The sequence below is a fragment of the Leptonychotes weddellii genome, chromosome 14 (genome assembly GCF_054177405.1).
Source record: "Leptonychotes weddellii isolate Sample4059 chromosome 14, ASM5417740v2, whole genome shotgun sequence".
Taxonomy (NCBI): Eukaryota; Metazoa; Chordata; class Mammalia; order Carnivora; family Phocidae; genus Leptonychotes; species Leptonychotes weddellii.
The window spans coordinates 3839084-3865762 of NC_138382.1; the positions used below are offsets into that span (position 1 = coordinate 3839084).

Here is a 26679-nt window from a genome sequence, read left to right on the forward strand (position 1 = left end):
GAGGGTCTGATGCCACATCATAAAAATGATATGAAAAGTAACAACCAAAATTTATTGGGACTAGTTGGAACAGTAAGACTGAGAACTTGTTGAAATAATAAAACACAAAGTGTTTTTCTTTTTAAGGAGGGAAAGAAATTTAGTGTTCACGTGGGATGGAAACTGAATCCTTTTTGGTAAATCTTGATCTAACTAACGTAGCAAAGTTATATACCAGGATGCACACCATCCTTAAAATTGAGTGCACTCTTGAGTTAAACATTTCCTGAATTGCCACATATAGCAATTCCCACTGCCCTGTTGTAAATGGACTACTTAACAGTGAGGTAAGGTTAAATAAATTAATACACAAACAGCACTCAGAATGGTGCCCAGCAAACTGTAAGCACCATATGTGTAAGCAATTATGATTCATTATAGAGCACAAAGCCGTGTGTTACATTAGGCGCTTTTACTTTCTACATGAAAAAAATAGTTTATAGTAACATCACCCTGTAAATTTACCAATTTTATCCCAGCAGCTTTTTGAGAACTTTTTGAGGCTTGAATGAACATGCATTGTTGAAACCATGAAGAATCTATACTAACATGCAGTTGAATTTCCTGATTGTGTTGCATTTTAGGCAGGCATTTCACATTTTCCAGCATAACCTTTCCTTTTTTTTTTTTTTAAGATTTTATTTACTTGACAGAGAGAGAACAAGAGAGCACAAGCAGGGGGAGCAGCAGAGGGAGAGGGAGAAGCAGGCTCCCGCTGAGCAGGGACCCCAATGTGGGGCTCGATCCCAGGACCCTGGGATCGTGACATGAGCTGAAGGCAGATGCTTAACCAAATGAGTCAGCCAGGCGCCCCAGCTTAACCTTTCCTACCTGAAGCTTGTCAAAGGCCAATTTGAGCAGAGAATTTTTGTTTGTTTTCTTCTTGTTGTTTTTAAAGATTTTATTTATTTAGAGAGCAGGTGTGAATGTAGGGAGAGGCAGAAGGAACGAGAGAGAGAGAGAGAGAGAATCTCAAGCAGACTCCACGCTGAGTACAGAGCCTGACAAAGGTCTTGATCTCATCCTCCTGAGGTCATGACCTGAGCCGAAACCAAAAGTCAGACACTCAGCTGACTGTGCCACCCAGGCGCCCCTGCTTTCTTGTTTTGTTGTTACCATGTAGATTAAGAGAATGGACTTTGGATCAGACCATCCGGGCTCTAAGACTATGTGACAGAACAATTCGTGGAGTTTAAAACATATGTAGAAGTAAAGTATGTGACAACAACTGAATAAAGAATAAATAGAAGAAAGAAGGGAAAATGGAAGTGTAGTATTACGAAGTTCTCATACTATACATGAAGTGTAATGCCACTTGTAAGGACATGGTGATGAATTAAAGATGAATGCTATAAACCCTAAAGCAACCACTAACATAACAAAACAAAGAGTTGTAACTCATTAGCCAATGAAAGAGATCAAGTAGAATCATAAAAAACATTCATTTAATCCTAAAGAAGCCGAAAAAAGACAGAAAAGGGAATAAAAAGCCTATGGGACAAGTAGAAAACAAAGCGCAAGATGCCGGACAATCATAATAAGTGTGGCTAAACACCATGATTAAAAGTCAGAGATCATCAGATTACTTGAAAGACAAACCTACCAAAGCTCATTCTGAAGGAAATAAATTGAATGACCCTATATTTATTAAAGAGATTGAAATTGTAGTTGAAACCTTCCTCCCAAAGAAAATGCCAAACCCAGATGAGTTTGTTGGTGAATTCCACAAAATATTTAAGGAAGAAATAACAGCACTTCTATACATAGTCGTCTATGTCTATACATAAAATTGAAAAGGAGGAAATATTCTCAGCTCAATTTGTGAGGCCAGCATCACCATGATACTGAAACAATATGGAGGCATTGCAAGAAAACAAAACTATAGACCCATATCTCCTAGGAGCTAGATGTAAAATATTCTAAGTCATATTTTAGCAGATCAAATCCTATAGATATAAAAAGACTATACATCATGACCACGTGAAGTTGATCCCAGGGGTGCAGGTTTTGCTATAGGTGCCACTGGCCACTCTGTTCCCATAGAACATCATGGTCTTACCCCCAAATCCACTGCCATCTTTTCCTGAGGGTCTGTTACTTTCTCCACTTACTTATCGTTACATAAGAAGCCACCCCAAAACTTAGTGGCTTATAACAACCATTTGACTTTTTAAAACATTTTATTTATTTTTTAAGTAAACTCTACCACCCAACGTGGGGCTTGAACTCATGACCCCGAGATCAAGAATGACATGCTCTACTGGCTGAGCCAGCCAGGTGCCTCCAACCATTTGATCTTAAGCAATAATTTAAAAAAACAGCTATTGGTTTTTAAACAACCATTTGATTTTGCTCATGGCTGTCGGTCAGGAATTTTGGAAGACCTCAACTGGTTAGTCAGTCTCTGAGCTATGCAGGGTCAACAAGGGTGCCTGAGGCTTGGCATTTCCTTCCAGATGCCTTCTCTACTCAGCATGTCTCCGTGCTTGTGGGCCTTTCTTGCCCTTTCTTTTCACATGGTGTCTTCCTCTCTGGGACGTCTTCACTCAGTTTGGGTTTTTTGTAGCTCGATGGCCTTGGGGGAGTCTGACATACATGGCCGCTCAGGGCTTCAAGATGGTAAGATAACGTCTACTGGTCTTAAAGGCTATGCCTGGATTTGATGTAGCTTCACATCTGCCACACTCTTGGTGATAGACTATCAAAGAATACTCTTCTGGAGAAGTATCAAAGAATTTGTGGCCATCTTGAACCCACTGTCTACATTTACCCCACTTCTGGTACTAATTTATGTGTTACTTAGGGCTTATTTGCTTATTCCCTAAGGAAATAAAAATTTGTATGGAAGGATACCTCCACTACCTCTCAAACTAGCAGAGCCCTGACCTGCTATAGTTTCCTTCCTTGCTTCGGAGCCAAAATTCACTCCTTTTAGTTCCTCAAATACTGAATCCATTACCTAGTGTAAAACACAGCATCCCAAAACAGTTTAACGGCTTAAAGCAGCAATGGCTCATTGTTCATGTTTCCGTGGCTGGGTGGGTAGGTCTTCGCCTGGTTTTTCCTAGTTTACCTGGGCAAGTAGGTCCCAGATGACCTCACTCTCACATGCTAGCTACAGGCTGGGGCACCTTAGTTCCCTTCTGTCCAACTCAGGCTACACTGCGTGGTCTCCTGGTTCCACCAGGGTGACAGCAAGAGCTACAATCCTCTTGGCTCTCGATTTGGCATTCTGTTGCTGCTGAGGAAGCAACCCTCTACTGATCAGAGCAGATCACACGGCCAACCGAGATTCCTGGGGTGGAGGAACAGACTCCACACCCAGATGGGGAGAGGCAACAGGACAAAGGCACCACTGGACACAGGGACGTGTGATTCACTGAGGCTATTGTCATCAGTCTCCTGCAAATACCAAGAGGGGACGCCACCCTCTCTAGTAAATAATGGAGCTTAGTTGCCTTGACTGAGTGCAGACTTTCAAAACCCAAGTGAAGACAACTACTGAATCACAGGGTCAGGATACTTCCTCAAAGATTAACCTTTTGTCTGCTCCCTTCAGCAATGTGATGACTCACTCTGGGACCATGAAGGTCTTACTATGGGAAGCACACAGAAACCTGTTACTGTAATTGCAGACTGACAAATCAGAAAAGAAACAAATTTCAAAAAAACGTAAGGCTCTCTATCTGGAAATTGGAGTTAGATCCAAAACAAGGGCCATGGGAAAGTGAAATCTACCTTCTGAGTGATCTTTGAATGTAAAAGTAGGGCAAAGAAGGCGCCCACCTTTATAATAAAAATATCAACGTGTTTCATAAATGCTCATTTTGGGAAACCTGCATAATCCAAAAAAGGGGGCACAGAGTGGAAAATAAAGATTACCTTTAACACTGCTGTCATGCAAAACCAACACCTCTTTCTTTCCAGCATGTGACTTTCCAGAATCTTTTAAATGCTCCCTCTTCATTATGTCAATAAAAAGGAAAAGGAAAATAAAATCAGAAAAAAGAACACAGAGGCCTCTGAGGAAAATATGCAAGAAGTTAAATTTGAGTTGGAGGGAATAACTCACTGAAAAAAAATTTTTTTAAATAGCTTTTTTAGGATGCAATTCATATGCTATACAATTCACTCATTTAAAGTGTACGACTCGGGGAGGCCTGGTTGGCTCAGTCAGTTAAATGTCTGCCTTCGGCTTGGGTCACGATCTCGGGGTCTTGGGATCAAGCCCCGCAATGGGCTCCCTGCTGAGCTGGGAGCCTGCCTCTCCTTCTCCCTCTATCTCCCCACCCCCTGCTTGTGCTCTGTCTCTCTCTCTCTCTTTTTTGTTAAAGATTTTATTTATTTATTTGACAGAGAGAGAGATAGCAAGAGCAGGAACACAAGCAGGGGGAGTGGGAGAAGGAGAAGCAGGCTTCCCTGCCGAGCAGGGAGCCCAATGTGGGACTCGAGTCCAGGACCCTGGCATCATGACCTGAGCTGAAGGCAGACGCTTAACTGAGCCACTCAGGCATCCTCTCTCTCTCTCTCAAATAAATAAATAAAATCTTGAAAAAAATAAAATAAAAAAATAAAGTGTACTACTCGGTGTCTTTTAGTATGTTCACAGAATTGTGAATATATCACCCTCAAAATGGAATTTTATTTTTTTTATTTATTTTTATTTTTTTAAAGATTTTATTTGACAGAGAGAGACACAGCAAGAGAGGGAACACAAGCAGGGGGAGTGGGAGAGGGAGAAGCTGGCTTCCTGAGGAGCTGGGAGCCCGATGCGGGGCTCGATCCCAGGACCCTGGGACCATGACCTGAGCCGAAGGCAGACGCCCAATGACTGAGCCACCCAGGCGCCCCTCACAATGGAATTTTAAAATGTTGGTTTCCCCTAAAAGAAACCCTCCCAGCCCCATTTGCCCCCAAAACTCCCAGCCCTAGGCAACTGCTAATCTACTTTCTGCCTAGAGGGATTGGTCTATTCTGGAACTTCAAATAAATTAGTGAAATCCTACAATATGTGGTCATTTACGACCAGCTTCTTTCACTTAGCAGAATGTCTGCAAGGTCCTCCACACTCGGACACATATCAGCACCCCATTTCTTATCACTGTTGACTCATTTTCCCTTTGATGGATACGCCACATTCTGTTTGTCCACCCATCAGCTGACAGGCATTTGGGTACTCACTGAAATTTTAAAATTAATTCTAAGCTCATTTTTAAATATGTTGACCAGCAAGCTATCTATATTGTCAATTATTTTTAAAAGTCTTTAAAAGGTTTTGAACACCACAAAAGTAATATGGGCCCTGAGAAACTGAAACACTGCAAAAGTGCAGGCGAAAGACCCTGAAAGTCTCCCTATGTCCCCCAAACCCCTTTTCTTCCCAGAAACGAACCCCCTATTTCTAGTGTTTTTGTCTAAAGCTTTACCCTCTGCATTTGCAAACACGTACGTACACACGATCCTCACTATTCGTGGAGTCCATATTTGCAAATCTTTCTAGGAACTAAAATTTATCTGTGACCCCAACATCCATACTTGTGACACTTACCACTTCATTTTTGGACATCAGTGCAGCCGCAAAAAATGTGTCATCTACTCGCACGTCCCCAGCTGAGGTCAAACAGGTGACGCTCTGCCTTCTTGTTCCAGCTCACACTGCACACAAATGTCCTCTACATGGTCTGCTTCCTGCCATGTTTTTCTCATTCTTGGGCATTTGCTGGTGATTTCTCTGCTGAAAATCCCCCCAAGCATGGTGCTGACGTGTTGTCTTGTGCTCCTAAGCCCAGGAAGGCTGTGATGGTCCCGTGGAGAAAACACGTGCGTCGGATAAGCTTCCTTCAGGTGTGAGTGTCAGTCCTGCTGGCTGTGAGTGCAATATTCATGAATCAACAATGTATTTTAAATAAGGTGCCTTTAAATGGAAACACAGGTAAAACAAGGTTATATATTGAGTAGTTGTGACCAGACTCTCGCAGGAACTTAAATCTATTTCTTGGCTTTATAGAACGGGACTATCATGAGTAATGAGAGTTGACTGCATATGTATGTAATTTCACATATAATTTTTCCCAAAACTGCATCGTATGATACATTGCTTTCCAACTTCATTTTTTTAAACTAATGCATCATGGAGCCATTTTCATATCAGTACATGTAGATCAAATGAAATCCTTAACACAAAGAGCAGTCTGTAGTCAAATCCACCCTGTGGTTGCTGCCTTTCTCCTTTCTTTCTTTCTTTCTTTTTTTCTTCCTTCCTTCCTTTTTCTTTCTTTCTTTTTTTTCTTTTCTTTCTTTCCTTCCTTCCTTCCTTCTTCTTTCTTCTTCCTTCCTTCCTTCCTTCCTTCCTTCCTTTCTTTCTTTCTTTTTCTCTTTCATCTCTACACCCAGCATGGGGCTGGAACTCATCACCCCAAATCAAGGGTTGCATGCTCTTCAGACAGCCGGCCAGGTGCCCCTGGACTGCAGCTTCTTTTCATAAAGTTTCACTGAACCACTGCCATGTTCATTAATTTCAGTACTGCGTATGGCTACTTCTACTTTCTAATGTCAGAGTTGAGAAGTTGCAAAAGAGACTGTAAGCATGGCACCCTAAACCTAAAATATTTACTATCTGGCCCTTTACAGAAAAAACTCACCAAACTCTGCTTCAGAGGGTTACAGAAGATTCTGTGGTATGGATACTCAACATTTTATTTGGTTGTTTCTCTGAGGGTATATAGGTCCCTTATCACTGTTTGCTATTTTAATTCATATGGCATGGCCCATTGTCAATATTTATCTGTGTGAACAGATGCAAATATTTCTGTCAGAAGCAGGATTGCTATTTAAATGTGTATGTGTGTTTAAATGTTTGAGAGATCTTGGTAAATAATCTCCCAAACAGTTCACATGTTTATACTTCTACGGGAGTCTATTTCCTTTTGCCTTTACCAAAACTAGATTATCAAAATAAATGTTGACCAAAATGATGGGGGAAGAAATGGTTTCTCGTTGTTTCACTCGGCTTTTCCCTGATAGCTAATGAGGAAGAATCTGTTATTTTTCCATATTCATAATTTCACCACTACCGCTTCGGCAAAGATACACTTCTTATAATTTTGAGAATAAATGTACTTATGTTTACTCTTACCTTTCAAGACAAACTCACTAGTGTTTTTGTTGCCTTTGCCTTTGAACTATCTTTAACCCTCTTTTTACCTCTTTCTCCTGTATTTCACTGAAATAATTGGCAGTTGCAGTTCCAGATTCGCTTTTATTTTAAAAACCAACAATGTATGCTTCCACTTTTTTGGGAATCCTTATTCGACAACTGAAGTCCACTTGATAGCCATTTTATCATAGACTTGCTTCTAATGTCATTATGTATCTTGGCTCACCATTTTTCTTTGATTTGTGTGTCATCCTTTTCCTGACTGCTTTTCCACTGTTTTGGAGTATGTCCTCAAGTAATTTTTTCAGAAGGGCTACGAGAGTGTGTGCTGGACATAGTTATTTGGCAATCCAGTAGTCACGTTCCCTTCTTTCTCTCCAAGAAAACCTGCGTTGTTCAGGTATTTACCCCTCTTCTGCTTAGAGCACATGACTCAGGGTAAGTAACCCCCATTCCCAGTTGGTGGATTAATCTAAGACAATCAGCACATGTTATGCTGTGTAGGGCACAAACAGCCTGAATCAGTCCAATGAGATTGAAGAGAAGTACTACTATCCTGTTGCTGGAAGTCAAGTTTCCCCTCTTTCTCTTCTGATACTCATAAATGAGGAAACTTGACAACCTCGTGGGAGCAAGTCTTAGAATGAAGCCAGTGCTAATGACACTGGAATGGAGAGATAGACAGACAGGAACGGGGTCTCAATGCATCATCTGGCTCTGAAGCAAGTCTATGTGACATTGACCCTCTCTCTGGGGCTCTTGTTACTTGCAATAAAAAAACCAACTTTGCCTTTATTTTCCCTCATTCTGTGTTGATATTTTGGGTGGGTACAGCAGTCCAGGTTCAAAATAATTTCCCCTGAGAAGGAAAGCATTGTTCCCTTTTCCTCAAGTGTCAGATGTAGCATCAGATAGAGCCCGCAGGCTAATTCTTATTGTTTATGAAACAAACTGTGTTCCCACTTTGAAAGTTTTGGGGTTTCCTCTTTATCCTTGGTATTAGCAGTTTCTCCTACTTGTACCTAGATGAGTATCTTTTAAACATTTCTTCTTGGCACTTGGTGGGTTCTTTATATCTCAAAACTTGAGTTTATATTCATCTCTAGGAAATTTTCTTACATTATTTTTTATTGTTTCCTACCTGTGTATTGACTTTATTTTATTCTTCAGAGAATCCAATAGATGTTTGACTCCTCTATATATTTTTAGATAGTTTTCTCTAATTTGTGAAATCCTAGGTTTTACCTTATAGACCACAAATAATTCCCTTTGCCTATGTTAAATCAACAATTTGAAACTTCAAATGAAATTTTCAGTTATAATAATCATTCATATACATAATTTTAGATATACAAAATTTTTAAAAATTCTAGCAACTTTTGCTTTGATTGCTCCTTTTTCATAGCAGCCCATTCTTGTCTTATTGTTACAGTATGCACTTGGATCTAAGGATGGTGATTCCTTTTTTTAAAAAAGATTTTATTTATTTATTTTGAGAGAGAGAGAGAGAGCAGAAGCAGGGGGAGGTGCAGAGGGAGAAGCAGACTCCCCAAAGAGCAGGGAGCCAGACATGGGGCTCGATCCCAGGACCCTGGGATCACGACCTGAGCCGAAGGCAGATGCTTAACCAGCTGAGCCACCCAGGCGCCCCTAAGGATGGTGATTCCAAGTCACACTGGCCTCTGTGTCAGCTACCACCTTCTTGTTTGAGATTAGGGACAATATTTCAATTCTCTGATGTTGTTTTTTATCAAGTCCGTGGATTTGTCATTGAAAAGTAAGTTTCCTCTCATTTCAGTGGGATTCGTGAAGGAAGAAATACTGTGCTCAGGACTCAATCTTAGACTGGGGACCCTACAGTGCCTTGACCAACTCATGGCTTTTTCAAGTCCTTCCTGTGCTTGGCATCTGAAGCTTCGGAGGGAAATGTGTTTGGACAAGGGTCAATTGGTTAAAGACTGAACTTTCACTTGAATTTTCTCAGGAAAAATAAGAAAAGATTCTTGTTTATACTTGTTATTATCTTATCTAGAGAACATCTTGGAAACATTGTCACGAACTCACTCCATTTGTACTGTTTTTCCAAGAAGTAAAAAAATAAAAGGAAATTCCAAATGACAGTGTTTTCCTTTGCAGAGCCAAATATTATTATACTTCTCTCCTTATTATAAACATATTTGGCTCTGTACATAGACAAGTATCAATAGAGCTTTCAACGCTTGGTAAGCAGGGTGGTAGTGGGTATACACTTGCAGGTTGTTGAATGTAACAATCGCTACCTTTGTTAATCAAGTGTTCCGTGAGGACCTCCCACGTATGTAACATGGTGCCTCAGAATGCGGGACGTACAGCATTTAACCGTGGCTCCTGCCTGCAAAGAACGTGTGGTTCAGTTGGTGGGGATAATATGAACGGTCCTGGTGTAGTTTGAGATAATGAAGCATGTGGTTCTGACAATAAGAGATCAGCAATGGGGCATCTGGGTGGGTCAGTTTGTTAAGCATTTGCCCTCGGCTCAGGTCATGATCCCGAAGTCCCAGGATTGAGCCTCGCATCGGGCTCCCTGCTTGGCGGGGAGTCTGCTTCTCCCACTTCCTGTGCTCCTCCCCACTCGAGCTCTATCTCTCGCTCACTCACTCTCTCTCTCAAATAAATAAATAAAATCTTAAAAAAATAAGGGATCAGCAGAGACTCAGAGCCCTAGGGTACCAAAGATGCGAAGGTTCTTAGGCACGTCCTTGGAGGCTGATCAGGCATCTCTTCACCTCTGCTGTGTTCTACTGGTCAGAAGCAAGTCCCTGGTCCCACCCACAGACAAGGGCCATGTCTACTGTGCTTGCGACTGTAGACTCTGCCTGCAGGAGAGAGATGACCTCTGTATAAAGCAGAGTACAAACAGAGGATGGAGGTGCGGGACCACGAGAAGACATGTCAGGCCAGGCACGGGGATGGCGTGCAGCTCTGGACAGGGAGAGGAGACACAGGACCGATGGCTGGAAGCTTGCCTGGGTATGGGAGGTGGCCCATGGCTTCATGTGATGAGAAGAAATCATGAGAAATATCCACGGGGATCTCCTACCGTGTCCTTGCCCAAAACATTTTAGTTTATTTTATTATTTTTTTTTTTATTAAAGATTTTATTTACTTGACAGAGAGAGACACAGCGAGAGAGGGAACACAAGCAGGGGGAGTGGGAGAGGGAGAAGCAGGCTTCCCGCCGAGCAGGGAGCCCGATGCGGGGCTCGATCCCAGGACCCTGGGATCATGACCTGAGCTGAAGGCAGACGCTTAATAACTGAGCCACCCAGGCGCCCCTGCCCAAAACATTTGAACTCAAATCTCATCAGACCTTCCCACATAACTCCAGTTATAGGAAATATGGGGACAGAGGAGCCATGGAATGACACCAGTAGGAAACAATCTGAGAAAATCTGTAAAGTGAGACACTTTTCATGACAACTGTCTGGGCTCTCCAACAGGACAATGTCACACAGAAATAAGGGGAGAGGGATAAAAACACAATGCAATGCTTGGATCGTGGTTCTAAAAAAGCAACTATAGGAGACATTTGGGGTGGGCAATGGGGTAATTTGGATATGGATTGGGCATTAGATTATATTTGGAAATTTTTAATATGATCATGCTATCATGGTAATAGAGGAGAAAATCCTTATTTCTTGGAAGTGTAGGATGGTGTATTCCATAGCAAATGGCATGAGAACTGTTACCTATTTGATAATGGTTCAGAAAAAATAGAGACACAGCCTTATGTTGGAAGGTCACAGGAGAAAAAACAAAATGTACTAAGACCTGGGGATGTGACTGTACTCTCAAGCAGGCTTTCCTATACATTCCAAAAAGCATCTTCCTTCCAAAAGGCGCTGTCTTAGTCAAGCTGTGTACCTCCCCTCAAACTACCATAGTGCTCTGCTCAGAGCAACTGCTCCGTGATCTCTTGCTTCAGAGATTATTCAAAAGACACTAGGCCACCTTTGGGCTAAAAATGGCTTCAATAAAGAAGGGCTTAATTTTCTTGCAGAACAAGAAGTCTGGGATAGCAGTTGCCGGCATGGGCTCAGCTGCTCCATGATGCCCTCCAGAATCCTAGATCTTCCTATGTCCCCGCTCCTCCCCACTAGGAGCAGCGGGTCTCAGATTCACGCTTGCTGCCTGCCTCCTCTCTCCACTGGCTCAGGGGCCGTCAGTGGGAGAAGAAGGGGAACAGGATGGCACAGGTCACAATCCCTCCCACGGGTCTTTACGGATACTTTCCACTTTGGCCATAACTGGCCTCATGGACCACTGAACCAGAGGGGACCCTCCCCCCCAGGGGTGAGCTAAAGAGCAGGGGCTGTGATTTGGGGCTGGGAGTGGCTAATGTACAGGTTTTATGTCCAAGCATCTCCTACAATATCTAAATATATCTAGCAAGTGGATTTCTTTAGCAGGTATTTATGTACAACGAAAGGAAAACAAAACGTTTTTTAAAACTTAATTTGGAAAGTGATTGAATTTAGTGCAGATGGAGCATTCCTTCCTCCCACTAGCATTTAACAAGCCCCCAACTACACAGCAAGCCTTGGGCTGAAAACCCGAGAGCCAAGGATGAAGGAGAGATGCTTCCCAGCCTTAGGAAGGTGAGGGTACAACAGTGGGGACAGGAGTGGAATAAGAAGTGAGGGGTGTCAGGTGGAGAGGAGCCTATCAAAGAAACACAAGCAAAAAAAAAAAAAAAAAAAAAGAGATGGGCGCCTGGGTGGCTCAGTTGGTTGAGCGACTGCCTTCGGCTCGGGTCATGATCCGGGAGTCCCTGGATCGAGTTCCGCATCGGGCTCCCTGCTCGGCAGGGAGTCTGCTTCGTCTTCTGACCCTCCCCCCTCTCATGTGCTCTCTGTCTCTCTCATTCTCTCTGTCTCAAATAAATAAAAAAAATAAAAAATAAAATAAAATAAAAAGAAACACAAGCAGGCAGAGATAAAGCAGCCAGGGGGCGGGCCAGATTTAGAGAAAACTCAGCACAAGGGAAGGCCTGGTGACCAGGCCAGTGGGCTGCCAGCAGCTTGATGGGACCACTCTCATGAGGGTTCGTACACGCTCTTCAGCGAGTTTCCATTTCTCAGCCGCGTGGAAAATGTGCAGGACGTGGACTCAGCAGTCTATTTCTGGCTTTGCTGCTGATGAGCTGCATGTGATCCAGTCTGACATTGAACTCAGGGAGCCCCGCACTTATCACCAGCATCTCAGAACACGTCCCCTCCCGTGGGGACGTGTGCTTCGAGCGCCAGCGCCTCACCGTGGGGGTGGGAGGTGCAGCCGTCGGCCAGCACTCGCTATACTGTTTCGCAGAACAGGCCAGACGCAGCTCATGGGGGCGAATCTGTGCCTGGAGATCACATGGGGGTGTGATGGCAGAGCGCTCGGCGGTCTTGGAGCAGCAAGGCCGGGCCACGCAGAGCAAGCCCGCTTCCCGCGTCCCTGAGCCGGCGATTCCTGGGGCTTCCCAGTGAGGAGCGGGCCCCCAAACAGACCGCTCCCCACAGGAGAAGACCTGAAGTCAGGAAGGAGTCAAATAACTGCATCTGCCAAATTGGGAGAGAGAGATTGCAGGCTGTCATCGCTGCTCTAACTTAAAAACTTTTTTAATAGAAAGTCTTCGCCTCTCCTTTTTTGGTCACCTAAGCTCTTTTGCTGGTGGTTTAAAAATGTCCTTTATTCCATGACATTATACGAGAGGCGCTTTTGGAGCCATAGTTTAGTTATAAATGAGTCCCGCACAACTGTTTTTTATTTCCATTTTGTTTCACTGACTGAGAATGTAAATTGAACTTTAGTGCTATTGTGCTTTGTTCTGCCTCTCTTTGTGGAAATGTGTTCTGAATTAAAGCCCACGAATAAACCAGAGCGGTCCCAAATATTGCCCTTCAGCTTTGGAATGGCCTGTGAGCCACGAACAGATAGAGAATGTGGTTTTATGAGCCCCAGATGGCGCAGTGGGTGTCACGGACGTCTTTATGTGGAGAGGTCACGGGTTCAGTCTCCATCTGGAGCCGGCCCAGAGCCACTCCAGATCTAAGGGAGTCAGGATGGATCCTGGGCAAGGACACGGTGCCTCGTCCCCCTCGGCAAGCAGCCTCCGTAGGGCCTGGGTCACCGGCCTCGCCCTGGACGCGGGCCCTGTCGCAGGAGCCTCTGCCCTGCTCGGCTGGGGACCTCGAGGCACCCCCTCACTTGCTCCTGGAGCAAGAAGGGGCGCTCCCAGGGTATCTTCCGGTCACCCCAGGGCTGTAGTCCTTGCAGAGCGAATAAATAGAAGTTTCGGAGACCGTCCTCTGCCATCCAGCCCTAGCAGCCGTCAACTTGCAAAACCCAAACCCTGTCCCGGTCCCCTCTGCCCCCGGCCCTTGGCAGCCTTGACTCATGGACTCCAGCTAGTCCTCTGGGTACAAGTTGCTGAGAAACCCTCCTCCCTCTCTCCCCAGCCTCCTGAGCAGGGCGCACCAGCAAAAACTGTCTCCCCTTGGGGCAGATGCCCGGGGTCAGGCCCTGTCTGATGGGTGTCTGGGGGAAGCAGGGGGTGCCTGGCTCATTGTGGCTTCTGCAGATTTCCAGATCCAGTCACCGGCTCTCCTGCCTCCCTGCTCTCCTGCCGCAGCCGCTCAGATCTACCTGTGGGTGGGGCTGGACCGAGGGTATGGAGAGAAAGCCACCGGAAAGAGAGAGAAAACCCCTTTCTCTAGCCAGCTGTAACCGAGTGGAACTGGAATTTGGATCTCTGACTGTCTTATTTGTCAACTGGCTCAGAACTCAGGAAAAGAGAAGGGGTGTTCCTTGTGGGGCCCCCGCCCCAAACTCTGCACGGGCCTGAGAACATGGTGCAGGCTGCCCAAGAGCGCTGGCCCTTTGCTTCTAGCGACCAGGCTTGTCTGGCTCGTCACACTGAGGTGGCACATTTGCAGCAAGGACAGCACCCCGTGCCGGCCTGCCCTTCTCGGTGCAGTGTGCCTCTCAGGGTCACCGGGTCGGGCTGTCTGACCCTCCGTGAGGGTGCCCTGGGTCCCCTGGGTCGGGTTGTGTGTCAGGGTCCCCACTGTGCGTCAGCAGGAGAGGGGGGATTATTCTCAGACACTGCAAATGCCCCGTTTCTCCTCAGACCTGCTCCCCGTCCTCCTAATTTCCCCCCATCTCGGAGGACCTTGCCTCTAACAATTATTGCTTGGGGTTTTCTATTTCCCTCGCTCCTTCGATCTTCATTAACTGGGATTCATCTGTGAGAAAGGGCTGTTCCCGCTTCCCACACTTAACTGACCTGTAATTTAAGGCTGTGTCTGTACAGTATGGACTCACCGATCCTTCTTTTATTCTGAGGGTCAGACTCTGTTGTCCTAATTCTGCTGCTTGTCTCCCTCCTGGGGTGCGTAAGTGATGGCAGAATGGCCCTAAAGTGGAGATGGCCTGTGTCTCACTCCGATGGGGGTCCCCTGCAAAAGTCACCAGACATTTTCTAACATCTTACTTAATAGACTATCCTACTCATTTATCTTGATTTAATGATCACATTTATTCATCATGTAAATATGGTTTGGTACTCAGGGGAGGCTTTGCGTGGTTTTTGAGGGAATCAAACATGTGCTTGACCAACTGTGAGGGCTCATTAAACACTAATCACTATTATTATTGTTGTTCGTGTCACTCGAGTGCAATATAGTTATAAATAGGACAATTTATGAAGATGCGGAAATTCCGAAAAATCATCTATGTAAAATTATTATTACTATTACCTTGTGTTTAAGTGTTAAGTGGACCATCTTCAAATGTTTCTTTTTTAAAGAATGCTCCTCTCAGGCACCTGGTTGGCTGGCTCAGAGGGTAGAGCAGGCAACTCTTGATCTTGGGGTCATGAGCTCAAGTCCCACATTGAGCATGGAGCTTACTTAAAAATAAATAAATAAAATAATATTAAAAACAGACTGCCCCTCTACTCCCTGAACTAACTCTGTCACTAGTTAGGTTACTACTTTCAAATCTTAATAATAATTTGTCTGTTATTTCTGTGCAGCAGGACCAAGGGTGATTTTGTACTTGATACTTTCTTTAAAGGCTTTTAGGTGTATTTCCTCTATTATAATAAAATGTTACTTAAAATACAATGTTACCCTTATGCCCTGGTCCAAACCCAGTAGAAATCTCACTCTGCTGCAGAGACAGGATGCTTCTTCCCACTAGGATGTTGCCCGTGGGCACACACACCTGTTTGTTTACACGTCAGAATGGCGTTAGGGAGATTATTTTGTTAGCTTGTAAAATACACATAATTTTATTCATCGTTCTCCTTTTTTAAATAGTAGCACCAGGAAAACATGATCTGTTAAAATTTCCCCAAATCAGTAAAGAATTTTAATTTACTTATGTTTTGGCTTTGGGAGAACTGGACTGCTTAAGCAAACTCCCTCCAGACCTTGGCACGCTGTGGGCCAGGCGCTGGATTAAATTAAACAAGCTCAGTTTCCCTACCTAAGTGTAACTGTATAGGAGTATTAGCGCTGCATTAAAACAGCATTTGTTCACCAGGCTCTGCTAAAACTTTGAATGGATCTTTAACCAAAGTGGGTAAACTTTGAAAGCATTGCTATCCAGGAAAACATTCAGAATAAGGCCGTGCATCCCGATTTCTAGCTGAGATGGAAGGAGCCTAGTGGCTCTAAGCAGTCATGCTAGGTAAAGCCCACCAGAGGGGCTGACACTGGGAAGTCCCCTGCCAGGGGCCTGGTGCCAGGGCCTCACACATTCGGGGCCTGCAGCAAAGCTCATCGAAGTCCCCAGAGCCCTCCCATGCAAGAATCTCCAGGCTGTTTACTTGCTTAATGAAAGGTAATGCCCCTGCCTGGGGGGAAGGCTGGTGGGATGGGGGTGGAGGGAAGAGCAAGGGACCCTCCCCACTGAAGGCACTGGGACATGCCAACCTAAATCATGCCACGTTGTCATATTGATTATTTTGAGCTAAAGGAAATTGAGAAACAGCAGATGCGGGAAGGGCTCTCTGACCTCCTTTCCACCTAAAAGCAGGTCATCAAACTTCTGCAATGAAGTGCCCCGCTTGTACCAAGAAGAGAATATTGTCATCAGCTGAGACCAAGAGTCAACACTGACTCGGATCCACACAAACAGGCCTTTACCGAGACAACCCTTGTCTTCCATTGGTTTCCCCCATATATTTATCTCCCACAATTTGTCACTTTCCTAGAAGCATAAACCCCTTTCCCTTTGTCTTGTCTCCACAATTGGTTGCTCTCTGTTGAAAACGGTATGTAAGGTTCTCAGACCTAACCATTTCTTTTGGGTTTTCATTTCATTTCTGTAAGGCCTCGCATATAGATATGAAATAAACCTTTTTCTCCCGTGAATCTTTGTTTTGGGGTTTTTTTTGTGGGCAGTTTAAACTGCAGAGCCCCAGACACTGAACCTAAGAGGGTGCGGGAACACAGATTTTTTTTTTCCTTCCCCTAGACTACCTATTGACTCTCTTTTATTCACGCAAGTAAAACTCACTCAAGGAGTCCCAGATGCTGGGGACACTGAAACTCTCTTTACTATAGAAGTTAAAAAAAAAAAAAAAAGTTATATCTGTCGTTTTTGTCGGGGAGCTTAAGATTCAGACTGGTGGTATGTTTGGTAAATGAACCATCTTTGAGAGGAGAAGCCTCTTTGAGAATCTGATGGAAGCCGTGGCAGAAAGTCGGCAGGTGGCCAGCTGTGTGTCAGGAGAGTGGGTGGTCCCTCCTGACAGCCTCCAGAGCTGGTTCTTGCTAACCTAGGGGAGAGCGTCAGGGAACACGGCCCGGGGCACTGTGGGGTTGGCAGGATTGTGGCCCACACCCCAGGTCTGGATCGATGGCTCCTCTCACCTTGGTGAGGGCCCTGACCAGTCATTCTTCAGAAACTCAAGATGTCCTTGCAGTGGCTGGGGCTTATCAGCCCCTTTCCAGCGATCTCTCACAGGCCGGCCTAAGCCTACTCTAAACAACATTCCTTTTTTTTTAACTGAACAGTTGGGAGTGCTCCTCCCAGTAGAGGCAGGAGCAGAAAGAGTAGCTTTATCTTGTTTACCCATTCCAAGATGTCTTGGGCAAGTGTCCTAGGCAGTTTGTTTCTCGGGTTTCTCGTACGTAAAACTGGGGTAACCATAGTATCTTTTGCATACAGTTGTTGTGAAGAGTGGATGAGCTAACACGTGTAAAACTGAAAACTGTCCCAATCCCGGGGAGTGCTATCTACACACCATTATGTATTTACATGTATCAGTGATATATTATCATTCAGGGATCAATGGACTCAGGGATCTCTAAGCTTCCCCTGCTCTGAGGATCCATGAGTCATAATGACATGAAAGCTATCTCTGTATACTAATCGACCACCCTGTTGACACGCTTTATTTCACTTAACGCCCTGAACAATCCTCTGACTCAGGCTATATCACCCCATTAGACAGAGGTGAGACCAAACTCGGGCAACATGCATCAGATCACACACCAGTGGGTTCAGTCTCGATGACAACACAGCCAGAATGCAAACCCTCACCTGCCTGAATCACAGAGTGGGAGGAGTTATTTGCAACACAGAGAACAAGGGAATAGTATCAGAATACAAAAGAAAGCTCACACATCAGAAAGGGAAGAGACAACAAAGTATGTAACACGAATGGATAGTTCCTGCAAGAAACCCACACGGCAAATAAGTCTGGATAAATGCTCAGGCTCACTGGGTATCAACAAGTGCAAATTAAAACCACAATGAGATACCACTGAATATCCATCAGTAGTGCTAATTAGGACAGGGGGAAGTAGGGATTCTCTCTGCTACAGGCAACTGATAGTCTTTCTGAGCTGCAAAGATATCCTCCCACTATCTCCTAACTTCCCATACCGCTGCTGAGAAGTCCTATGCTACTATTGTTCCTGATTCTTTGCATGTGTATTTTAAGATGCTTTGGGTAGCAAGGGACTGCAGGGGAGAAAAAAACTTTTCATCCACCCTCTTATGTTCTTGGACTGCGGTTTACAAATTAAATTAATGAAAAGATTAACAGGACAAAAGGCACACAAACTTTATTTGATGTTAATCTTAATTTTTACATGTACACGAAGCTCTTTGTAGAAAAGAAGTAAACACCCAAGGAGGTGGATAGACCTGGAGGCTTATACATAATAAATTATATATGTGACTTATATGTGGTAAATTGTACAGACACAGCTGGACAGAGGAAATAGGTTTGGGCTTCTAGTGGCAGTAAATTATGGGAAGGTAACAATATGGGGGAATGTACTAGAAGATAAGGGTCATTTAGTAAGCTCTGTTTATGCAGACTCATGTTGGTAACACCTCCACCTCTAGTCATAAATGTTGTTCCTCCCTTGCTGGCTATAGTAGAGGGGGACACCTTCACAAAGGGAAATTCATGCCCTTTTTTCAGGAAATAGGGGGAGGACAGAGAGGTTTTCCTACATCTGCAGCTTCTCAATTGCTTTCAGCTCAAAAATAATCCTTACGTCCATGTGGCACATTTGGGGTGTCACGTTCCAATCCTCCCCAGAACATAATATCTGTCTAAAAACGACATGAGTACCTTGACTGTTCCATTAGGGGGAGGTCTGGAAGGAAGCAATCCTGAGGTTGGTTTGGCACCTCTCCATGCTCATCAAGGGCTCAGGCGCCTTCCAGCAATCCACTCCTCCATCTCCAGCATGTCAGCCATGGATGGCGCTCTTCATTGGGGTAAGATGGTTGCATCAGCTCCAAACCTCACATCCTGAGTCACAAGGAGAGGAGCAATAAGATGAAACCATTCTCAGCAGATGTGTCCCTGTATGTCCTTGCTCAGGGCCAGGCCACACCACACCCAGTCCAGCACCTGGCCAAGGGGTCCTAGATGACCTTGTGGGCCCCATCATGACTCCTCCCACAGGAGGGGCCATACGCAGGCCTCCAATCTGGGTTCTACTAATTCCCCAGAAAGGGGAAAGGGCTGTTGGCAGACATCTGTGGCATCTGTCACAATAGAGGATCCGTGCTTTTTTCCTCTGGGAAAGTTTAGGATTATCAGTTCTCTCTGGTGTTTGGGGTGGAAGTAGAGAACTCGGGAGTCCCATAGTCTTTAATTCTGCCTTGGTTATAACATTCGGCTGAAGCAGAAGCATTTAATGAGAAACCCCCCAAAAATCGGAATCTTCTAAAACAGGTGCTTTTAAAAAGAACAACCCTGAGCTGGACAGTAGATATTTTTTAGATAGATAAGGAAATGTTCCACTGGACAAGCCTGTTAAATCTACACAAATTGTGTATCTCTTCAGCATAAAGTTAAGCTCTGGCTAAGTCTTTGAGATAAGAAGCATAAGGGGCTTTCTTGGAATACTGATAGTGTTGTGCTAATGTTTTCTTGTAACCTTGGGACCGGAGTATGTTTGCCACGAGACAGTCCAAGTTTTGACTATTTGATATAGACAACTGTGTTTGCTCACTTTAAGTTCTAAACTACATTTCTTATTGGAGGCTGACTTCACTCACAACCATGGTGATTCAGTCTGATTAACTCAGCTTCTGGAAATTGGCTGGGTGGGCCCTCTTAAAGTTAGAACCATAGCTCAAGGCACAGCCTTTTATGAATACGTACTTGTAACTTGAACAGGTTAACTTTGGAAACACAATTCAGATTTGTTATGTGAAGTTTCATAATGATGTACTTTGCCATAGGTCTTTGAAACTCATTTTCTGAGGTGTTCCAATGGGCCTCTTTGATATGGAAACTCATGTCTCTGGTTTTGGGAAATTTCTGTGTATTAATTTTTGAAGTGTGAGAACCCTGGGTTATTTATCCATTTACCCATTAATCACTGTAGAAGGTCCAACATCTAACTAAGAGTTAAGCTTTCAGTTTATTTAACAATATGTTACCAGGGCCCCTGACTGGCTCAGTGGGTGGAGCGTGTTGACTCTTGATCTTGGAGTTGTGGGTTTGAGCCCCACACTGGGTGTAGAGATTACTTAAAAATAAAATCTTAAAAAAAATAGAAATACATTTCTGTTCTTTTATTCTGTGCTTTCTGTTAATTAGATATTGTGCCTCCTAGAATGATTCTCTACTTTTCTTACATTTTTCCCTGTATTTTCCATGTCTCTATCCCCTTAGCCCAATAGGTCCTTAATTTCATCTTTCACTCCACCTGCTGAACTTGTAAAAAAATTTCATTTAGGCTGTTTTTGGCCTCTGATGATTATTCTCAATTCATGATGCAGAATTTTCTATCTCTGATGGTATCCAACAACAGGTGTACGTGGTGTGTCTGTGTGTGTGAGTGCGTGTGTAATTCTTTACTTGAATGGTCTGCTTTGTGTGCTCACTTGTTTTGGTTTCTCCCACGATGGTAATGCTGGTCTACGTTTGTACTGAAGAGCAGGTGCTAAGAAGCGAGCCAGCAGTGTGTGTGAGGGGAGCTTGGGGCTGGTGGCCCTGCTGGAGTATGCTGGGCAGGGAGCCAGCACTCTCACACCACATGTCAGCTCCCAGAGGCCTCTCCTCCGAAGAAGCGTCCTGGGAGGGGTGGCACCAGGCAGGGAGAGCCTGCCTGCCCGAATTCTGGAAGCAAGAGAGGGCGAATGTGCCGGACAGACACGCCATCTGGTTACTCCTTCCAGGAAGAGCTTGCCGCCCCCAGCTGTCAGCTCCTTGAGGGTCTGCCTCGGAGGCAGGGAGCCCCTTCCCCGGCACCTGCTATCTGTGCCTGGGGCTGAACCTGAGTAGCACAGCCAGGCCTGCTCACTGGGCCAAGAGCGACCAATGTCACTTGAGGTACCCGCTAATGCTGAGTTCTCTTCAGCAAACCTCTAACAGCAGTTGTACCAGACACTGCTGACGCCACATTTCCTTGGAGCTCGTGCTCGCAGACCCACGACCCTTACGGCAAGTGCCGTGGCAACAAGAGCTTGTGTTGGGGGGGCGAGGACATGCTGGAGCAGCCCCCAGCCCCAGAGTGGGCAGGAGTGGTGGTAGTTAGCCATCCTTGGACTCGCCAAGCAGTCAGCTGGGAGGTCCCCAGCAGGACGGAGACCCAGCTGCCCACAGCAGGACGCTCTCATGGATGCCGTTCCCTGGAACTATGTCAGTGCCTTGGCCTCCCCTGCAGGCGCCTCCTGGGATTGCCTCCCAGATAAACTTGTCCCTTTATCCTCATTTTAGGGCCTGCGTCTGAGACACGACCAGTCAGCCTCAGGCTAGACACCTGCATGCATCCTGTTGATCAGAGCGGGCCGCAAGCGCTAGCTGTGGGCCTCATTCTGGCTGGCCATCGTAAGTGGGATGAGCATCCTGTCACCTCTGCCCCCGTGGGGTGCCCACACAGCACTGAGAACCAGGTGCGTCCACCTCGTTTCACAGAGGGGAAACTTGAGGCTCAAAATGTTGCCTCAGGCTACACGGCTAAGAGACTGGGAGGCTGTTATTGGAATTCTCTCTTCCAGACTCCAAAGTCCTGTGTCCTCCATGTGGGAGAGTCTGCTCGGCCTGCACAGGAACCCAGATGAAAAGTCATTCAGAAACAAGGCCCCAGGAATCTCAGTAATGTTCCCAAGACTATAAACACCTATTCTGCAACAAATAAATTAGTTTCCCTCACTTTGTGGCTTCTAGAAAGCCATTTTTGATACACAGAAGGGAAAAAACAAATGCCATTATTTGAAGGGGAAAACAATCCTGAATTTAGAAGTAGAATTTGTGAGTGATACATAAAGCGTGTTGCCAAGTGGAACAAATGAAAGTCATGTTGGGTTAGAAGTCAAGGCAGATTCAAAGGCCCTTTGGAAAATTATTGGTTTCCTGAGATTTTATCTTCCAGGGCAATGTCTAGTCCACTCTGGATTAGCTGCGTGATAGACAGAAAGGTGCAGCAAGGGCAGGTCCCAGGTATCACGAGTGGGTCTGGGTGACACCCCGGCTGATATTGTGTCTGTCTCTGTCTTCTCCTCTGTGAGTGGGTTCCGTGGGGGTTTACAGGACATGCAGCTCTGAGACACAACACTGCAGATGCTAAGACTCTTCAGCCCTGGGTGACTTTCAGTTAAGACTTGGGGAGAGAAACACGTGGGACCCGATCAGGTCACCCTGGTGTGCATGTGCACGAACGAGGCTCTGCATTCAGATCTTCCTGGTGCAGAATCTCTTCCCAAAATATTTTTTGTAAAGCTCTTTCCAAATATCAAAACAAGCCATTCATCTTTGAGGCAGAAGTGTGCATGGAATTTGGTTTCGGTGAAATTAGCCGAGAAGTGGCCATGTGACTGTTTCTGAAACAACATAGAAGAGGAAAGACAGACGGCCGGGAAGCTCTTCAGATGTGAAACGGATTGTTTTCTTTCTCTTTTAACCAGACTCTGATCCTGAAAAATAAACTTTCAGATATAAACATTCCCGAAATCAGAAAACTGGACTTATTAGCTGTTGAAAAGTGGGTGAAAGCCCAATTTTACCCACTCTTGTTTGACTACAGATGGGGTGGAGGCCAGGAGACCATCTGGTTCCCAACTTCTGGCCACCACGGGCGCCAAGGCAGTGAAGCCCATGGAGACAAAGAGGGCGGGGAGCCACAAGGCTGCCCACACAGCTGCCCACAGCACCCTAGCCACGTTATTAGTGGCAGGTTATTTTGGAGTTATTTTTTTATCCATTTAATAAATATTCATCGAAGAACCTATTGAGTGTCATGCTTCTGAGAGAAGGCATTACATGCAAAAAAAAATGCTCCAGGGTTAAGTTTATCCTTGGCATGAAAGCCAGCATCGCCAATGAAGCACAAAGGGTGGTGTTCTAAAAGCTTTTCACAACCTGGCGCTGAAACAACAAAGCCGAGAATTACGGTACACGTTTGCTTCCAGGTATTTGGAGCACATGCTAATTTCCCGCATCATCTTGGGATACCAGGTCTGGCTGCAGTAGCAGCTCCATCAAGGGGGGATGCCAGCGCCCCACAACCCAATTTAAAATAATCAAGTCCAGATGCTGGTGCCAAAAAAGAGGTTTGCACCATTCACCACCATGACCTGGATCGTATTTCAAAAGTGTCAAATCAAAGCTGTCCCACCAAAGCCTGATTTCTTAATGAATTCCTTATGTATTCATCTCTTGAATACAGAAAGTGGGGTATCCACTGGGGAGTAAAAGATTTACAAAAACAAAACCCGCGGGTGTGATGTTTTGTGAAACACACCCTGTGCAGTGGATATCTCACCGTGGAATTGTTTACTGCTTCATTAGGATGCTTTCATTTAAAAAGCCACATCTGAGAGGCATCATAATATTTACGGAGAAGAGGGAGCATGAGCTGAAGGAAATCTTATAGAAATCTCAACATGTAGAGGCTTTAAAAAATGCTGAGGTTCTGTCGTGTTAATACAGGGCTGTTAAGAGCAAAATTTAAAGAATCTTGTCATTTCTATATGTTAAATGCTGGCCTCTTACCTGAAGAAAGATTCTGGCTAAGGGGTTGTCTTTGAGTCCTGACTTATTACGCTAAGTATGTCTGGGTACTGAATAAAACAAGTTTTTTGCTTTTTTGAAAAGAGAAAAGAGGTATGAGACTCAAGGTGATTAGATAAATACCTATATACGGACAGAGAGATGGATGAACCGAAGGGCAGATGAACAAAGATATGAGCAGACAGTAGTGTCATCAGCTTTTGGAGAATAACACTCTCCTACCTTCAGACTACCACTTCAATGTGGTTTTTGCTCAGAAAGGTGCAACCTACAAACCCCGAGAAGGATTCTTGAGTATTCTTGTCCAAGAACTCAGGGAAATGGCGCTCTGTCTTACAAAAGCCTTCGGGACACTGAAGTTAGACCATGAAAACTCCACTCATCGTTCATTCAACAAGTAATGAATGACCAGAGTGCACCCTCTGTGCCAGGGCCCAGTGGCTCTTGCAGCCATGGATTCCAAGTGGTTCATTTCACTTTCCATTTGCAAAATCTTCAATGGTACTTCCAGCTTCCAAACAAGAAAGCATAAATTCATGTATCCACCCCCTCTCTCCCAAACACAATTAAATAGCCTGGAAATAATCCGATAGAAAATGGCAAAGGGACTCTGAGAGCAGAAAAGAAGATGGGGGACTGGTTGGGGACCTCGGGTCTTCAGGTGTGGTGATATACTGAGGTCTTTGATCTCTCATACACCCCACATGGGTGCCAAAGAGGCCTGAAGCCTGGAACTGCCAATGGGCAGAGACAAATAAATGAACAAGAAAGGCCTGGCAGAAGAACTGGGAAAGGAGGAGCCCAATAGAGCCCAAATGGGGGCTGCTAACCAATCCTTCACAAGGGGACAGAGCAGGGAGCCCGATTTGCCTTCAAAGCCCCGCGGGGCTGACCCAACCCCCACTGTGCACTTGGTAACTGCCTGGTGGGCTGATCCTCCAAGGGGGCTGCCTGGCACAGCCCAGCAACTCTGTGCTCTGTACCCAGTGGCAGGAGAAGACCCAGGCTCAGTGGCTCAAGCCCCTCCCACGTCCCAGGGCAGAAGGTGGCCCTAGCAACACAGATAACCCAGGGAAGCAACTTCCACCCTTTCAGGCAGCAACAGGGGGTACTGAGCGAGAGCCCAGAAGTGCCGGAAGAATGAGGCCAGCCAGTGGCGCCGTAAGCGCTCTAAAAACTAACCCTCCCACAAAAGCAGGTCAGAACCTAGACAGTAAATGTAAAAGGGGACACTTGCCTGCTAAAATGGAAGATTTAAGTAGCATTAAGAGTCCCTTAACACAAGAACCAAAATGTCCAGATATAATAAAAATTTACTCATCATACCAACAACCAGGAAAACTACACTTTGAGAAAGAAAAATCACCGGATGCCAATACTGGAGCGAAAGGATGTTGAAATTATTTGACAAGGATTTTAAAACAGTGTAATTAAGAATGTTTTAATAGACAATTACAAATTCTTTTGAGAAAAATGAAAAAATTAAAAAATCTCTGCAAAGAAACAGAAGTTATAAAAACTCACTGAATGAACTCAATAGTAGAATGGAGATGACTTTGGATAGAATCCATGAACTTGAAGACAGATCAATGGAATTTATTCAGTCTGAACAAAACAGAGAAAACAGACTGAAAAAATGAATGGAGTCTCAGGGATCTGTGAAACAGATGTCTAAGTATCCAAAATATCCAACATTTGTCACCCGAGTTCCAGAAAAAGAGAAAGAGGGTGTAGCTGAAAAACAGTCAAAGAAACAATAGTTGACAACTTCCCAAATTTGGCAAGAGATATAAAACTACAGATTCAAGAAGCTGGGGGAAATCCAAACAGGATAAACACAAAGAAATCTGAACAAAGACACATTATTATTAAACTTCCAAAAAACTAAAGACAAAAAAAAAAAAAATCTTAAAAACCAGAGAGAGATGACGTATTACCTGTACTGGAAGATCAAATTAGTAACACCAGATTTCTCTTCTGAAACCATCAAGGCCAGAAGTCAGTGATACATTTTTCTAGAAATAAAGAACAGATCTGTCAACCATGAATCCTATATCTGGCAAAACTATCCTTCAAAAATAAAGGGGAATTAGACTTCTCAGATGAAGGAAAATTAGAAGAATTTGGTGCTGGCAGTCCTACCTTTAAAGCCTGGTAAAGGAAACCCCCCAAACATTAAAAAAAATGTAGATTGAATTGCGCCCCCCACCCCGCCATTCATATGTTGAAACCCAACTCCCAATGTGACTGTATTTGAAGACCTTTAAGGAGGTAACTAAGGTTAAGCAAGGTTCTAAGGGTGGGGTCCCAATCTGATAGGACCAGTGGTCTTTACAAGGAGAGGAAGAGACCCCAGGGGCGTATGCACATAGAAGCAATGTGAGGACACAGGAAGGGGCAGCCTACAAGCCAAGGAGAGAGGCCTCAGGAGAAACAACACCTGCCAACACCTCACTATGGACTTGCAGCCTCCAGAATTGTAAGGGATGCACTTGGGCTGTTTGAGCCCCCAGGCTGTAGGATGTGTCATGGTAGCCTGAGCAGACTAAAGCAGAAAACGACAACAGACAGATGGTGGGACCTTCAGAGAGGAAGACAAGGACAGTGGAAGGAGAAGATACAGAGGCAAACATAACAGACTGCTCTTCCCCTCTTGAGTTTCTTTAATTATACTTTATGTTTGAAGCCAAAATTATAATACCATTTGATGTGGTGTTCAATGCATGCAGTGGAAACACTTAAGATAATTATATTTAAAAAGTGGGGAGGGTTGGGGTGCCTGGGTGGCTCAGTGGGTTAAGCATCTGCCTTCAGCTCAGGTCATGGTCCCAGGGTCCTGGGATTGAGCCCCACGTCGGGCTCCCTGCTCAGCGGGGGGCCTGCTTCTCCCTCTCCCTCTGCCTGCCGCTCCCCCTGCTTGTGCTCTCTCTCTGTCAAATAAAGAAAATCTTAAAAAAAAAAAAAA

The 26679-nt window shown here is 44.8% G+C and overlaps 1 long non-coding RNA gene across 2 annotated transcripts in view; it reads right to left on the reverse strand.

The window, feature by feature from the left end:
- Positions 1-1730: 1730 nt before the first annotated feature.
- Positions 1731-26679, reverse strand: part of LOC145716964 (uncharacterized) — a 26596-nt gene continuing 1647 nt past the window's right edge. Inside the window, exons 3-7 of one of the 2 annotated variants that reach the window (XR_014139908.1) lie at positions 25652-25729; positions 18816-18998; positions 14974-15125; positions 5588-5905; positions 1731-4000 (exon numbers count right to left, since the gene is read on the reverse strand). This is a non-coding gene — a long non-coding RNA (uncharacterized LOC145716964). Of the gene's footprint in view, positions 4001-5587; positions 5954-14973; positions 15126-18815; positions 18999-25651; positions 25730-26679 lie in introns of both variants that reach the window. The other variant, XR_014139907.1, reaches the window with a different exon arrangement.